Source organism: Pseudophryne corroboree, chromosome 3 (assembly GCF_028390025.1).
Source record: "Pseudophryne corroboree isolate aPseCor3 chromosome 3, aPseCor3.hap2, whole genome shotgun sequence".
Taxonomy (NCBI): Eukaryota; Metazoa; Chordata; class Amphibia; order Anura; family Myobatrachidae; genus Pseudophryne; species Pseudophryne corroboree.
The window spans coordinates 744,848,811-744,866,208 of record NC_086446.1 but is presented as its reverse complement, the minus strand read 5'-3'; the positions used below and the strand labels follow the sequence as shown (position 1 = coordinate 744,866,208).

The following is a 17,398-nucleotide window of genomic DNA, read 5'->3' as shown; positions in this document are numbered from 1 at the left end:
AGGATGGCAGAAAATTGTGGGTTGCCATCGGAGATGGTTTAAGTAAGAGAAGGAAAAGCACATGAAGGAAGATATGCCTCTGTGATCTGTGTACATCCCTGAATCAGGCTCTGTGTTCCATTGCTCTAGGATAGGACATTCAATGTGGTTGAATCCAGAGAGCAGGACAAGTATAAATACAGCTCTGTCTGATGATAATAGGAAATTGCTGCAAAGCACGGATGGAAGATAAAGGGGGTAATTTAGCACATCTACGATCAGTTTCTCGGACATGAAGGGGGAACGCGCCCAGCACAGGGCTAGTCCGTCCCGCATGTCAGGCCCTAATCCCCCCCCCCCCCCCCCGCACAGGTGCCGAAGCATCATACAGCTGCGCTAGCAGGTGGTTACCTGCTGTGTTCCGGGTCGCAACGGCTGCATGTGACGTCACGCAGCCGTTGCGGCCTGCACCCGCATCGGTCCGGACACGCCTGTGTTGTCCAGACCACGCCCTGGCATGCCCCCTCCCGCCCCTGCCTGTCAGTCTCACGGGGTCTCACTGGTTGCATGCGCACTAGGCAAAGGGCTTCAGACTGCGATCGATGCCGTTGCAGCAATCGGATCTGAATTAGGCCCAAATTGTCATGTGAAAGTGGAAAACAAAGTTGTATCACAGCTGAAGAGACAAAAAATATTTTCATCATTAAAGCTGGGTACACACTGGACGATTTCAGCCTAAAAATAAACGATAACAATATAAATGTCGTTATCGTTTATTTTTTAGGCTTACGTCGCCCAGTGTGTATTGGGTAATATTGGTGAACGATGCGCGCTCCCGCACTTTGTTTAGCGATCACCAATATTGTGCTGACATGCAGCTCAACCCATCAATGGGGGTCATTCTGACCCGATTGCTCGTTGCAGTTTGTCGCAGCGCAGCGATCGGGTCGGAACTGCGCATGCGTCGTTACCTAGCGATCGCCTCTGAGACAGAGGCAGTCGCTAGGCGGGAGGGAGCGGTCCGGCCAACGCAGGCGTGGACGTACCGTTCGGGGGGGGGGGCGGGCCGTGGCAGCTGCGTGACATGTCACGCAGCCGCTGCGGCCAGCGGGAGTGACGAGTAACTCCCGGCCAGTCGCAGGAGCTGCGCTGGCCGGGGGTTACTCCTCAAATACAAAGGCATCGCCTCTGTGCGATGATTTTGCATTTGTGCGGGAGGGCGGCACTGACATGCTGAGCGTCCCCCCGCATGTCAGGGAAGATGATCGGAGCTGTGCTAAATTTAGCACAGCTACGATCAACTCGGAATGACCCCCAATGTCGTTCTTAGCTGCATGTCCGGGAATGCTGACGTCACTGATCGTTGTCACTGACTGAGTGTCTGTTCCAGGTACCCAGGCGCTAACCATAGAAAAAGCTACGGGTATAAAGATTGCATGGTTCCCTTTGTTCTGGGGAGTTCTACTAAGATATAGCAGCGTGCTCAGCACTGATGTGACTATATGGGTGCTGGAGTGACAAATGGATTTCTCCCAGACTGTGCGTGAATGAAAATGAAGACGTTTAGCAAATATACTGAACACAGAAACCTGAAGCTTATTCGGCTGAACAGGTGTGTTGAGGATGCTGTAAGTGTAAATATGGGGCTGCATTACATTCTGCAGCTTTTGGACCTGCCGGGAACTTATGCAAGGGTCCTTTTTGTCGACTTCAGCTCGGCATTCAACACAGTTGTCCCTAGCATTCTGCACCCCAGATTACTCCATTTAGAGGTCTTGGAATCTATCAGCTCCTGAATTGTCGATTTCCTGTCAGACAGAAAGCAGGAATTTACCTCATGTGCGCGGACGATCAGCACTGGAGCCCCCCAGGGATGTGTCCTTTCCCCCTTGCTTTTCTCGCTGTACACAAATGACTGCATCTCGGATGCGCAATCGGTAAAAATGATAAACTTTGCAGACGATACCACAGTCATTGGTCTAATCAAGGACGGGGACGAGTCTGCATATAGACAGGAAGTAGACCGGCTGGCACTGTGGTGCCGCAGCAACAACCTCGAGTTAAATTCACTCAAAACAGTGGAGATGGTGGTAGACTTTAGGAGGAAGCCAGTCACTGCACCCCCGCTTGTGATTGCTGATAGTGTGGTGTCGTTGGTGGACTCCTTTAAGTTCCTGGGGACCAAAATTTCTCGGAACCTGAAATGGAGTTCCAACTCTATTGTAAAACAGGCGCAGTAGAAGTTGTTCTTCCTGAGGCAACTTAGAAAGTTCAATGTCCCACAAAAGCTGCTGGTGCTCTTTTATTCAGACATTGTTGAGTCCGTACTATGTTCTTCGATCATAGGGGCAGATGTATTAACCTGGAGAAGGCATAAGGAAGAGATAAACCAGTGATAAGTGCAAGGTGAGAAACGCACCAGCCAATCAGCTCCTGTTAATTTACATATTGGAACTGATTGGCCGGTGTGTTATCACCCTGCACTTATCACTGCTTTATCACTTCCTTATGCCTTCTCCAGGTTAATATATCTGCCCTATTGTCTGGTACAGCTCTGGCAATGAGAGTGACAGACGCATGCTACAAAGGGTGGTGAGGATGGCAGAAAAGATTGTTGGGACTGACCTACCCTCTGTCCAAGAATTGTACCTGTCCAGAGCTAAGAAGCGTGCAGGGAAGATTGCAGGGGATCAGTTACATCCTGGCCACGACTTGCTCAAATTGTTACCATCAGGCAGACGATATAGGGCGTTACCTGCAAAGTCAGCTAGAAGCTTAAAAAGTTTTCCCCCGCAAACAATCTACCAGTTTAACAACATCCAGGAGGCTCTAAGTAAATCTGCTTCTAATGTACTAATGTTCTAATTGCACTGTATTGCTGCTGGATGGCAGACACTTCCATTTTATGGTATTGCAGTCTTTAGTGATTGGTATTGTATTTACAGTATTATTGTATTTTACTGCACTGTGGGGGTCATTCAGAGTTGATCGCTAGCAGAAAATGTTCGTTGCGCAGCGAGGATGCAAAAAAAGGCACTTCTGCGCATGCGGCGCAATGCGCACGCACGACGTACTATTACAACGAACGATGTAGTTTCACACAGGGTCTAGCGAAGCTTTTCAGTCGCACTGCTGGCCGCAGAGTGATTGACATGAAGTGGGCGTTTCTGGGTGTCAACTGACCGTTTTCAGGGAGTGATCGAAAAAACGCAGGCGTGCCAGGAAACACTGATAAAGCTAAATATTTATCTTATATAATACCCTTTATGAGGTCTAAGAACACTGTACGCTATTTACGTATGGAGTACCGTAAGGGTACGCACGTTGCGTAACAATCGCTTAGCCGTAGTCGAGACGCTCAAGCGTCACGTTCGCTCACGGCCAAGAGATCACAGGCAGGCACGCTATTGGCTGCCGACTAACGTAATGATTCGCTATAGCGTAGCGGACGCTCGGGACCACGAGGAGATCACCAGCGGCGCTGACGCTCACAATGTTAAACCTTTATATCTAAACCATAAACAATGTAATATGCTGTAAAACCTTAGTGTAGAGATAGGGTGTAGATGCAACACAGTGTAACCTTATTAACTAAAAAGCTGTTTGAGCGTCACCGACGCTCTGAGAATACTTAACACTATAAGAAATACACAGATACTGTGCTTAGGGTCCAACGCCTAATATATATATTATGAATGTTATACTTGCAAAAGAATTAATACAATACAAGTCATACACTACAATATAACATAGACTACCTAACCAGATAACTACACAGGAAATACAATACAATACTATTACGTTTAGGAGAGTACGAGAGAAAGAAGAGAAGAGAGAGAAAGAGAGAAATGGCCCATAACAACAAGAAAGACAATATGATTGCGGAGAAAACTTACGCACAAAGGAAACGATCGCATGCGCCTCTGGACATCCAGCTCCCGATTTTCAGCAATGATAACCGTTGAAGAGTGAGAGCTGGATGTGATCGGCTTGTCTATTTATGCCCCACACACAATACAATTCAATGGTCCCTACAATCTCATTGTTCATTGGACACGGGAATTCCTCCTCGCATTATAACAAAAGGTCATAGGTTGATTCATACAGGTGGGCTGTGACAATTTCCAACTGCTCAGGTGGGTGGGAAACTAGGTTTCCCGCCGCATGGATAAGTAAGTGCAAATAATAGTAAATGGACATAAACTTCTTATGTCCATAACTATTCGCACGAGCGATTAATTCGCTTCAAACCAACACCGGAATATTGCTAATTAAATACTCTTCCGAGGGATACTAAACATCACTGTATGACCCCTGTTGGACCCTTCGTACAATACAAAGAGGGATCTCTCTGTCCATGAACATGCTACATTAACTAAACTTTCAGAATCTATCAAAGGGACCATGATCTACAAAATACATTATATAGTGAAAATATGTAACGATTGAGTCGCACGCTACGATCACATAAACTCTACCGTAAATGCGCACATCGTGCGCCTGCGGGTGCACGCGACAGCGAGTATGCGCACGCACGGGAGAGTGTACGCATGCGCAGCACGGACCTGTATGAGGTGCAAATATGGTAGTGTGCATAGAGATATTTTTCTGACTTTGACAACACGCAGGCGTGGCTGGCCGAACGCAGAGCGTGTTCGTGACGTCAAAAAAGGAACTGAACAGTCTGAAGTGATCGCAAGCGCTGAGTAGGTCTGAAGCTACTCTGAAACTGCACAAAATTATTTTGTAGCCGCTCTGCGATCCTTTCGTTCGCACTTCTGCTAAGCTAAAATACACTCCCAGTGGGAGGCGGCATAGCGTTTGCACGGCTGCTAAAAACAGCTAGCGAGCGATCAACTCGGAATGACCACCCATGTATGTTGTATGTGTTTACCCTTTCTCTGTGAATACCTGACTGATGCTTTGGAAACAGGAAAAAAAAAATTCTAGTATACGCTTGTATACCTGACCAATAGAGTTGATTCTGATAGTATATTATTATTAATTGCATGTTTTATTATCACTTACTTGCACCAATAAACTGTATTTTCATTTATTATATAAATCTCTGTCACAGCATAATACTTAATGACTGACAAATTGCTTTGACATAAATGAAAACTGTGATGTACAAAATAGTGATAGGAGATTATAGTATTCAGTGCCAAGGGTCCTAAGTAAACACTATGGGGGTCATTCCGACCCGTTTGCACGCAGCGGTTTATCGCTGTGGTGCGCTCGGGTGCGGAATGCGCATGAAGTTGCTGGCTGCGATCAACTCGGAATGACCACCTATAGATGGAACTCCATGCAGAAATGTCGTAACAAAGCAAACATGGTATAATAAAGTCACAGTAGTACTTCTATGCATACTTGCCGATATTCTGGCAACCAGGTCACCACAGTGGGTGACATAGCTGGGCAGTGAGGTACATGACGCTAAAGTCACACAACGTAAACACCAATTCAATATAAACACAATATTGTTCACACTTAAAAAAACGGCAATATACCTATTAATAAATATCAATGCTTATTAGTAAAAACTAAAGACTTTGCAAGCACGGTGTGTGTAAATGATTTTAAAGCACCATAAGCTGTAAATGGCTATTAAATATCAGTATTTTTCCAGCCGCATGTAGATTGTGAAGCGCCTAATTATATACCACAAGGCAGAACAATTCCATTTTTTTTTTTTATTGACTCTTTTTCACCCTGGAGTTCTGGAAGTTCCAAAGTCCAGAATCTTTTAAAAAGGTGTGAGCTTCAGATGATGAAAATGAACAGAATTCCTGTCTCCGATGTCCCCTCAGTTGCTTTGTCAATTAACGCCTGGAGATTGCTTTCATACTTCTACCGGCTGCTGGCTGAAGAGACGTATCCGTGGCAGCACTGGCAGAGATGAGCTTCTCTTGGACTATAAGAATCCTGTGGTTCAACTAGATGGGGGGGAGGTAGGGTGCTACCAGGGAGCGGAGATCCCGTTTAGATGACTCTGGATAGTTTATGTCAGTATGAGGGATTAACCAGTAGGTGGTGGTAACTGTTATTAGTTATTGTTGCATAATGCAGTGATATATAATTATTATCCTTTATTTCTAAGCTGCCACAAGGGTGCTGCAGCATTATACAAGAGGATAAAACTGTAGGACTTTTTGCTAGAGATATGTATGGACCCCAATGTCTTGGCTTTGCTTCCAATTCATCTTTGTGATTGAATCTCCTTGAGAGATCCAGACTGGACTTTGTTCGGTTCCACAAAATTTGTGAGGGTCTGTATTTCTGGAGAACCGAGCCGCACATTTCTACTTTTTACAAAATTTTGTGCAAGCTCAGTTGTAAATTCGCTCACTTACATGTACTATAATTGAACATGTGTGTGGATTGTGTGTGACTCTGAATCATATGTGTACATCACACTCCCCAATATTTTTTATGTAGCAAATATTGGGGTATGCATATGATTTGCCATGCTGGCCCCTCAAATTCAACTTACTATAAATTCTGTCAGTGGGGGAAACGAAAGAGCCTTCTTGCCCTGTAAAACAGAATATAGAAAGAGAAAAGTACATTTCTCTTCTCTATTTAATATCAGTTATTTATATAGCGCACACACATTCCGCAGCGCTTTGCAGAGAATATTTGACCATTCACATCAGTCCCTGCCCCAGTAGAGCTTACAATCTATATTCCCTATCACATGTACACGCACACACATTCACACTAGGGTTAATTTTTGTTGGAAGCCAATTAACCTACCAGTATATTTTCAGATTGTGGGAGGAAACCGGAGTACCCAGAGGAAACCCACACAAGTACAGGGAGAATATACAAACTCCACACAGTTAGGGCCATAGTGGGAATCGAACCCATGACCTCAGTGCTGTGAGGCAGTAATTCAATTTCTAACCGTTACACTGTCTGTGCTGCCCGCACACATTATTTTACTCTCATGGGTGCACCTATAATATTGAATTGTCTCACCTGCATCGGGTGCTAATATTTATACATTGTGGATAAGACCTTTCCCCGCCCCCCTTCCCTCCCTCCACTTGGGACACACGCCTGTAAAAAAGCAATCAGAGCTTTGAACCAGTAGCGGATATTGCCACGGGCAAGCAGGACTTTTGCCCGGGGCGCCGCCTTCCGGAGGGCACCGGCGCCATCCGGAGGGCGCCGCACCATGGCAAAATCCACTACTGTGCCCCCCGCTGCCGCTGTGTCCCCCACTGGTCCCCTGCTGTGAAGGGAACTAGACGCTATGACGTCTCTCCCGTAGATCCGCGGAGAGGAGCGGCGCCGACGGAGGTCTGCAACGGCCGGGACTCAGGAGCGGGGATTGTAAGTATTCATTTTTTTTTTTAAGCTGCGCTACTGGGGGCACAAATGGCGCTACTGGGGGCACAAATGGGGGCACAACTCTACAGGGGGTGTAACTGACCATGCCCCTGTATGAAGCCATGCCCCTATTTTCCGCCCGGGGCGCCACAAGGGCTAGAACCGGCCCTGCTTTGAACATCAGTAAAACCAGTTATAAATTGTGCTAGTTAAGCGGAAAGGATACGGAGCCACGCATGGTTATGGCAAAGACATAAAATAAATAATTCTATCAAATTTGTGAGGCAAAAGACGAGAATATCTGATGGATTGTTGGCAGGAAATCCAGAGCTATTTTTGTTTTTTAATATTTCATGAAAACGAAATGGTTGCTTTATGTCTGCTTTTAAACTATATTTAATTGCAACACAGGCGTCAGGACAACAGTGACCCAATTCAGGATCTGGGTAGAGGAATGTTAATGCATGGGCAGCTGGATCAAGGGGTTGTGCGGGCCCCAGAGCAGCTAACTCTTCGGGGGCCTCTACCAATAATATTGTCAATAAAAATATGCTGACGAAGTTATTAAAAATACAATGTGCAAATCATCCCAGCACCACAAATGTGTTGAACACACTGTACTGTCCCCAGTTCACATCACGCCACACAGAAGAACCCTCAGTTAACAACTGCCCCCCTATGCTGGTGATGTAGCTATGTCTGGAGGCCCCAACATGTATGTGGCCCGTGGCTGACCGCCCAGTTGCCCTGGTGTTAATTGAGAATTGGCAAAGAATACAAACATGTCAAACTGGTCCCCAACAAAGAAATAACTTAGCAGCTTATTGCAGTTGTACTGGGTGCACTAGAACCAATATTATGATATGTGTACTGACCTTAGGCATATTGCATTTTTTTTTTATGTATTATCTTCTAAACCCCACAGAGTAAGGTCATTAAGGAGAAATGGGGACAATTCCAGGGATAACTCTAACACATAGGACAGTTGGCAATTATAGTAGTGAATTGATAGGATGAATATTGGCCTGGCCTATATAATGACTGCTCCACTGTGACGCACAACTTTAGGATAATAGTATGGGGACAATTTATCAACGTGTTTCAGCTATTTAAAACTCGCTGCATATGATAAAAGATGCTTTGGCCAATCAGCTCCTATCTGTCATGTGTTTGAAAAATGACAGTTAGGACTTAGGAGCTGATCATATACAATGATTTTTATGTAGTTAAAACTCTTTGAGAAATGGACCCCTATGTGTTTTTACAAATACAGCATTGATGACTGAACGCAATCAGTACCGCCAAAGGTCTCAGCATAGTCTTGAAACAAAAAATACCTAGGGCCAAATGTAATAGAGTGAGAGTTTCAGAAAGTGAGAGATTTGATAAGGTTTTTCAGGTTTTTTTTTAAAGTGGCAATCATTTACACTGCAAAACCAGGTTGATCTTGCAGTGTGAATGATTGCCACTTTAAAAAAAACTGCAAAACCTTACCAAATCTCTCTCTTTTTTGAAACTCTCACTCTATTACACTCTATCTCACTCTATTATATTTGGCCCCAGATGTTTTACTTCTCTGCATGCTTCCGAGATGCACTGCGCATGCGTTCCAATGGTTACCGATGATTGGAATTGCTTGGAGATCCTGGATGGTAACTAGGGGGTGGCTGTAGTTGTAAGTGGTGGCGGGGGCACGCCAGTGTCCAAAGACTCAGTTCCGCTGGCAACAGCATACACGTACTGTCGGACATTCTGAGCAACCATATCGTTGCTCTAATGTCCAATGGTGTGGCCAACATCCGATCAATGGTGCGCTTCACATTGATGGATTACAGCCGAATTAGCACCCCTGTATCAGGACCATAAACACCAAAGTGCTTTTGTAATAATAGCCGGTGAGAGGATTGAAGTGGAGAATCTGTCTTTGGAATAGGGAACAGGCAAAACTGCCAACTACCAAGTGTTTCAGAACTAAGGGGAAGCCGTATCAGGCCTTCCTGAGAGTGAAGTTGACCATAGCTACAGTACCAATCAGTTTCTACTGGACTTTTGTAGAATGCTAGATAGAAGCTGGGGTTACTATGGGAAACCTCTCAATATGCCCACTCTTCAACTCTCTAGACCACAGGTTCTCAAGCTCGGTCCTCAGGACCCCCCGCAGTTCATGTTTTCCAGGTCACCTATGGATTTTTAAAATGTGCCAGTTAGTGATACACAGTGCACCTGCCGGGTGACCTGGAAAGCGTGACTTGTTTGGGGTCCTGAGAACAGATTATGAGAACCACTGGTTTAGAAGGCTTGATACATTTCCCCCTAAGGGGTCTATTTACTAAGCCTTTGGTGGAGATAAAAGTGGACGGAGATAAAGTACCAGCCAATCAGCTCCTAACTGTCATTTTTCAAACCCAGCCTGTGACATGGTAGTTAGGAGCTGATTGGCTGGTACTTTATCTCCGCCAGCTTTATCTTCATCCGAGGCTTAGTAAATAGACCCCAAGTTTCAAAAGTACACTCTGAAAATATAATGCATGTACAATACTGAACATAACACAAATCACCACTAGGCACTAACCTGCTTATATTTTGTTTGCTTATACAACGAAATCTACTAAGGAACCATGGTGGTCATTCCGAGTTGTTCGCTCGCTAGCAGATTTTAGCAGCATTGCACACGCTAGGCCGTCGCCCTCTGGGAGTGTATCTTAGCTTAGCAGAATTGCGAATGAAAGATTAGCAGAATTGCTAATATATAATTCCTTGCAGTTTCTGAGTAGCTCCAGACCTACTCCTAGATTGTGATCACCTCAGTCCGTTTAGTTCCTGGTTTGACGTCATAAACACGCCCTGCGTTCGGCCAGCCACTCCCCCGTTTCTCCAGCCACTCCTGCGTTTTTACCTGGCACCCCTGCGTTCCCTGAAAACGGCCAGTGTCCGCCCAGAAACACCTACTTCCTGTCAATCACACTACGATCACTCGAGCGATGAAAAAACGTCGCTCGAGCTTGAGCAAATCTCCAAAGTTTTGTGTTAAATTAGTGAACGCATGCGCGCTGCGTACCATGCGCATGCGCATTTTCCACCTAATCGCTCTGTTGCGAAAAACGGCAAAGTGCGAACAACTCGGAATGACCACCCAGATTCCAAGTATAACATCAGCACACAGTCTCAGGAATGGCCTGACACTAGGTATTTATAGCATCAAAGGCCCAAACATTTAATTAACCTCAAAGTCTTATTATACTAAAACAATTTATGGTAATGTGTTGTCTTGCAACAATGAAGTGTTATAATTACTTTGTTTGAGCCCACCTCCAAGTTTCGCGGTTTTACAGATCTAAAGTTCATCCTGGTAAATATATAGGTGTAATTTGCTAAAACTGGTATTGAGGACATTTCAGAACGACTACAAAATAGTGAGACAACTTATAGAGACATCAAAGAAGAAGCGATGATAGTGACATTTTAGAATAATATGGTACAGTATCCCGATAGAACGGGTTTCCCAATACTGTGAAAAGAAAGCCAGCAATATTTTTGCATTCCTGAGAGATCTTTCTTGTACTTATAACGATTCCGTGCTTTAAGTGAAAGCATTGTAAATTCAAATAAAAAAATTATTCAGATGTGAATTATACACAAGAACAAGACATTTAAAACACAACCAGTTTAGATTCAAGGTGCTGTAACTCTTGCTTAATATGCAGATTCTGTACTTTTTTTTAAAAACAGATATATGCGCAATTAGTGCAGACGAATACCTATTAATCAAGGAACAGCTAAGATGAAGCTATTAGCTCCCCTCTTTTTGAATTGCAAATGGAGTTTATATTAAAATATATATATATATGTAAAAGTAGCTCATCAACAAAAAGATCAGGAAGAAAGCGAAATACTTTAGAGGCAACAAATTGAAAACTGAATTGGAAGGGAAAGTGACGGGACGGAGAAAATGAGAGTATATTACAAATAAATCAATTTCTTATTAACTGAAACCAACCACCATATGTGGTAACGCAGAACGTGGCTTGTCGAGGATTACACGAAAACAAGCTCCTTACATCCCTGGGCAGCCGTCGCACAAGGTCGCAAAAAATTGTCCCCAATTTAACATCGTTATCCTGAATCCGGCAAGTCAAAGTGATTGAGAGCCTGATGAAGGAAGGCAGATTTTGCACTATAATGAAAATAGATCTCCTACTGATATAAGCTTCTGATTTAACTACCCGGATAATGATAAACCAATAGAGCTTCTTTCTAATGGAGCCAAATTATATTGTTGGAACTTCCCATACATTGTGCAGTTTGATGTTTCTAGTATTCTGACAGCTAAAATATATTACTTTTTAAGCAATATATTTATGTTTTTGGAATGGTAGAAAGGCAACTTTAAGATTATGCAATGGAGAACAATTTAGCGATATTTATGCAGCCTAAAATTACATTTCTGTTCTCTTTCTTGAGCAATATATCATTATTCCTGTATGTTATCCTTGCAGGTAAGACTTTGAACAACCTATGAAGGTAATATTATATCAGCATGCGTCAAAGTTTCCAAATAGTGTTGCAATAATCGAACATTCCACCTGGATATTATCCGGTACAATAGATTCTTAAAACCACTTAACTGACGGTTTTTCCCTTCAAATGCGTTAACAACATTGTTTTTTTTAAATTTATTTTATTTAATAAAGTTGAAAAAGTATTTTTTTAAATATTTAAACATTATATTATGCACATCTGCAGAACGGATCTCCTCGTCAAAAACGGGGGGACAGGGTGGGACGGCGCAGTTGCATGAAATCTGACCATGCCAGTTAAGTGTTATTACAAGACTACAGGTCAACAAAAAACTAAAATGTATCAAGTTTCAGAGTGCAAGAGGGTCTGCAAATTAGAGCAATACGTGTTGGTTAATTGGGGCAATGTTTATATCACTTTGTAATACAATAAAGATAGAGAAAAGTCATATTGCTTTGCTAAATCCATGTCTCTAGGCGGTGCAAGATTATAGGTTGATACAAGAAAAAACTTAAACTACAGACTTCCCACTTAATTTAAATTGGTAATCTTGGGAAAACCAAAGATATAACATACATGTGGTATTTTATGGAACAACTGTAAACAGTTGATCCATCATCTTATAACATAGTATGATCATAACTAGTAGCAACGTGTATGACATAACTGACAAGTAAAGCTACCACAAGCTCACCTCGGGATCGGTATGAAATACCTCCAATCAAAATCCCGACGGTTGAAATCACGACAGCAATTGACCGACGGTCAAAATCCCGACAAGGTCAGAATCCCGACATGGACAAAATACCGACAAGGTCAAAATACCGACATGTAAAATGCCGACAGGTCAAAATACTGACATGCGATTTTCATTGTTTTTTGTGTGTGTATGTCGACATGGACACCATATAAGTGTACCGCATCCCCTCGCATGGCTCCCCCTCCAGGTCCACTGGGATGGTAAAGTATGAACAAGTCGGTTTCAATTAAAAAATCATGAAAAACTCATGTCAGCATTTTGACCTGACGGCATTTTACATGTCGGTATTTTGACCTTGTCTGTATTTTATATGTCGGTATTTAGTCCATGTCGGGATTTTGACTTTGCCAGGATTTTGACCATCGGTCAATTGCTGCCGGGATTTCGACAGTCGGGATTTTGATTGGAGGTAAATTGACTGCATCCCGCTCACCTCATGTACTATCATTATACTGCACTCTTGGTTATCACACAAAGGGACAGATGTATTAAGCCTGGAGAAGTGATAAAACAGTGATAAGTGGAAGGTGATAACGCACCAGCCAATCAGCTCCTAACTGTCATTTTTTAAACCCGGAATGATTGGCTGGTGCGTTATCACCTTCCATTTATCACTGCTTTATCCCTTCTCTAGGCTTAATACATCTGCCCCTTAGTTCTCTAACTTGCTTCTCACACGTCCCCTTGTACCATAAATGTAGAGACTTTTAAGAAAAAAAAAAAGTCTTTATGTAAGTTTATAAAGAGATATTGATAAAAAGGGCCAGATGTAGTTACCGCTGTCTGAATTCTGAACACAAGCGGCTACGATAAACTTCGGCTTACAGATGGAAATAAGCCACAGTTTAATATTGTTGTTGATACATTAATGCTCACGCCAATACATAGGCTTTCCTGACCGAATGCAGGGTGTGCTTTCATTCTGTGACATTGTCCCCATGTAAGGTACAAGTCCCGAGGCTAGGTAGCAAGGGTGGAGAGAGAAACAGGAACGTTTGGGTACTTGTTGGTGTGGAAGACTTTACATTGAGGGAGTGGGAAGAGGTCAGGCTGTCTCACTTATACATTTCCCAGTATAGGTGTAGAATGGGAAAGGTAATAAGGTTCCCGGACTATTTGGTAATTTGTTACAAAGTTTTTCTGCACAATTCCAAATATATATTCAAAGTAAGAGACAATCCAGACCCAGTTAGATATCTCCTGGTATTGAGGACTATGTCTTTCTTTACAGTTCTGTGGCCCTGGTGGTATGAAAAATGTGCACTAATTGGGCAATCGGTGCCCCATACATACGTTGTGTGTACTATATACATATATATATATATATATATATATATATATATACACACATATACACGCACATACACACAAACACACACATACACACAGAATTTAATAGGTTAATAGTGCAGTGGAAGTATGGTATTAATGGTAATATGAGCAGTGACTCAAAGACATAGTTTGGGGACCTGCAATAAAAGTTGAAGAGTCTCTGACCTCCAGCTCTTGCTGTATTCTCCCCCTGAGCCATACGCATCTCTCTGTACAGAAAATGCCTCCTTTGTGTCACTATACACTTACTGGGTTACCTTCTCCTGACGATGTGCTCTACATAATACTGAAGCTGGACATGTTCGAGCTCTGTTTGCGGCCCAGCTATTGATGACATAGAAATTCCATTTAATTAAACAACTGCTTAATGATTTGCAGAAATTTTATAAAGTGGCCGAGCGGCACAGTTCCCCAAATCACTGGAGACTGCTAATATATCAGGGCTGCTTTACAAGCCACCGCCTGCAAATATTTACTTTATGTAACACAGAAACATTCAAATGAAACCCATCTGTGTCCAAATATAAAGACGTGCAGCATTGTCTGTTGGACTCTACGAGTCTCCAAGTGAGGAATTACTGCTGCATGAGGCTGCATGGTACAGCGAGTCAGGTATTACTATGGGAATAAAATCCTGTAGGAATCCAGTGTATCAGCAGCGTATTCCTGTTACAGCTCACTATATACTGTATATGGGAAATATTGGTATATAAACTCTGTATCATCCTCCCTGACACTGCAGTATCACACATTAAGTGTGTGCACTAAGAATATTTTACTACCACAGACATTCTGACTAAGCTTCAACCTTCATAAAGTCAGTTGCCTGAAAATTCTCCTTCCGAGGACATCCATTACTCAGAGTAAATATTGGCAAAAGCCTGGTAGCCGTAGACAGGAGCTGCCTCACAAGTCACTGGTATAATGTGCCTGTGCGGCGTGCGCTGAGGTGAGACTAACTAGCCATGAGCACCAATGAGGCCCCACCAATCTCAGCAACTTGTTTACTGTGTCCATCTTCTTACTAAGCGTCTTTGGGATTAAATGCACAGTATAGATTGTCATTTCTTTCTCAAACAGAAATCCATAATAATCCATCTGCATTGTGCAAACAGCCTCTGCCACCTATAGATTTCAGATACACAAATACAGTGTCTTATGGGTTAAAATATCAGGTATCTATGCAACTTACTGTATATATGCACAGATCAATAGGTTTTATAACATATATGTGTGTGTGCATGAATGTGTTTGTGTGCATGAATGTTTTATATATATATATATATATATATATATATATATAACAGACACATATGTGTTTGCCGAGTGTATGTATATATATATATATATATATATATATATAAACATACAGTATGTACATATGCACACATATAAACGTACATACTGTACATATGCACACAGACACACACACACACACACATATATAAACGTACAGTATGTACATATGCACACATATAAACGTACAGTATGTACATATGCACACACACACACACATATATATATATATATATATATATATATATAAATAAACGTACAGTATGTACATATGCACACATATAAACGTACAGTATGTACATATGCACACACACACACACACACACACACACACACACACACACACATATATATATATATATATATATAAATAAACGTACAGTATGTACATATGCACACATATAAACGTTCAGTATGTACATATGCACACACACACACACACACACACACACACGTATATATGCACAATTTCATGTATAAAATTGTATATATATATCTATATCTATTTATCTATACACACACACGCACATGCACATACGGTATGTACACAAACACATGCATATGTATGTAAAGATATCAAGACCAGAAAATGTAAATATATATATTTAAAAAATAATAATAATTAAGTGAACAACAATAACTTAATGATTACAAGTATAGCAGTATTAACCCCAGCATTGCAGAACAAGCTTTCGGTCTATTTTGCATAAGCCTTTGGGGTACTTCATTTGATCCAGAGCAGCCTATAGGGCTACAAGGAGCAGACAGCCCTTCCATGTAACCAGGATCAGACAGAAGCAGTGTGGTATTCTGCACACACCAGGCACATAGAGAAGTACAGTCTTATTAGAAGTTTTAATAACATGACACGCAGTCCTGAGGTGACATGCAGGGGGCGGATGGCACTTTGCTGCAATGAATCTACCTGTAATTACCAGCTCTGTGTGACTGTGCCAGGGAGGGCAATTATCTGACAATTAAATATTAAAATTCTTTACACCAGGATAATGCGAGTCACATCTCTCCTCCAACTGTAGTCACACGCCAGGTCTACCCACTGTCAGGACCTGTATTATTAACACGGGCACCAATTACACCAGTAGCCCCTGAGCAGAATAACACAAGAGGTCATACAAACACTGTTACAAAGCATTACCAAGTTGTACACATTCCAAACGCAGTTCTGCATTTTATCTCCACTTCTCACAAAGCACCACGGGCTCTTTATAATAGCCCATATCCACATAGATCCTATGTCATATATATATATATATATATATATATATATATATATACACACACACACACACACACACACACACACACACACACACACACACATATATATATATATATATATATATATATATATATATAAAACTTTATTATAGGAGCTATAGGGCTGTTCATGTATACACTGGCCGGGTCATACTGTCATTACCGTCTTATCTTAGCATCAGTGCACCCATCAATCATTTCATCAAATGCAGAAACTCATTGCAAAATAAAAAACAGGGACTGCACACAGACCCAATGCCAATAAGCAAATGTCCCCTAATTTACCATAATACTTGCAGTAGACATGCAGAGTAAACCTAAACATAAATAAATACAATTAAATAAATAAATAAATAAAAAATAAATAAATAAATAACAATTCTTAAAAGGGTCTAGTCACACCCTCAATTGCAGGGTACAGTATATAAGTCCAGAAACGCAGTGTAAGTGACGCGTTGCTACTTACAGGGATGCAGGGATGCGCCTGCGGCAGCCACAGCAACAATGTTTCCCGGAGTTGACAAGTTTCCTTCCCTTTATCTCTCCCGTGCTTTATACAACTCTGCTGCCAACGATCCCAAGCTTATGTAAAGTCTTGTATAACCGGCCGGCCAATCAGATCGCAGAATGCAAATGACAGGCGTTGGCTAAGTCAATCAGGCGGCGGAGGGGCGTGGCCTGTCCCTGTCCTGTGATTTACAGCTGGAAATTGCAGTGGATTCTATAAGGCAGCAGCAGAGAGCGGATCAATAAGAAGCATGAGATACATTGTAGCCTTCTTTTCCCTATATCTTCTATGGCACATCCGGGGACTGCTGCTGCCTGTAACCTTCATGGATCTTTTGTAGCCGAGGGTGCAAGCCAGACGCCTGCTCTGTACGGTGCTGGAGGGGTGGG

General features: G+C 42.4%; 1 protein-coding gene across 3 annotated transcripts in view; it reads right to left on the bottom strand.

The window, feature by feature from the left end:
• CRTAC1 (cartilage acidic protein 1) overlaps window positions 1-17,074 on the bottom strand; it is a 1,057,458-nt gene extending 1,040,384 nt beyond the window's left edge. For all 3 annotated transcript variants that reach the window (XM_063962302.1, XM_063962305.1, XM_063962306.1), the window contains exon 1: window positions 16,968-17,074. The gene's annotated coding sequence lies outside the window, so the exon portion shown is untranslated. The remainder of the gene's footprint in view (window positions 1-16,967) is intronic.
• Between the last annotated feature and the right edge of the window lie 324 nt (window positions 17,075-17,398).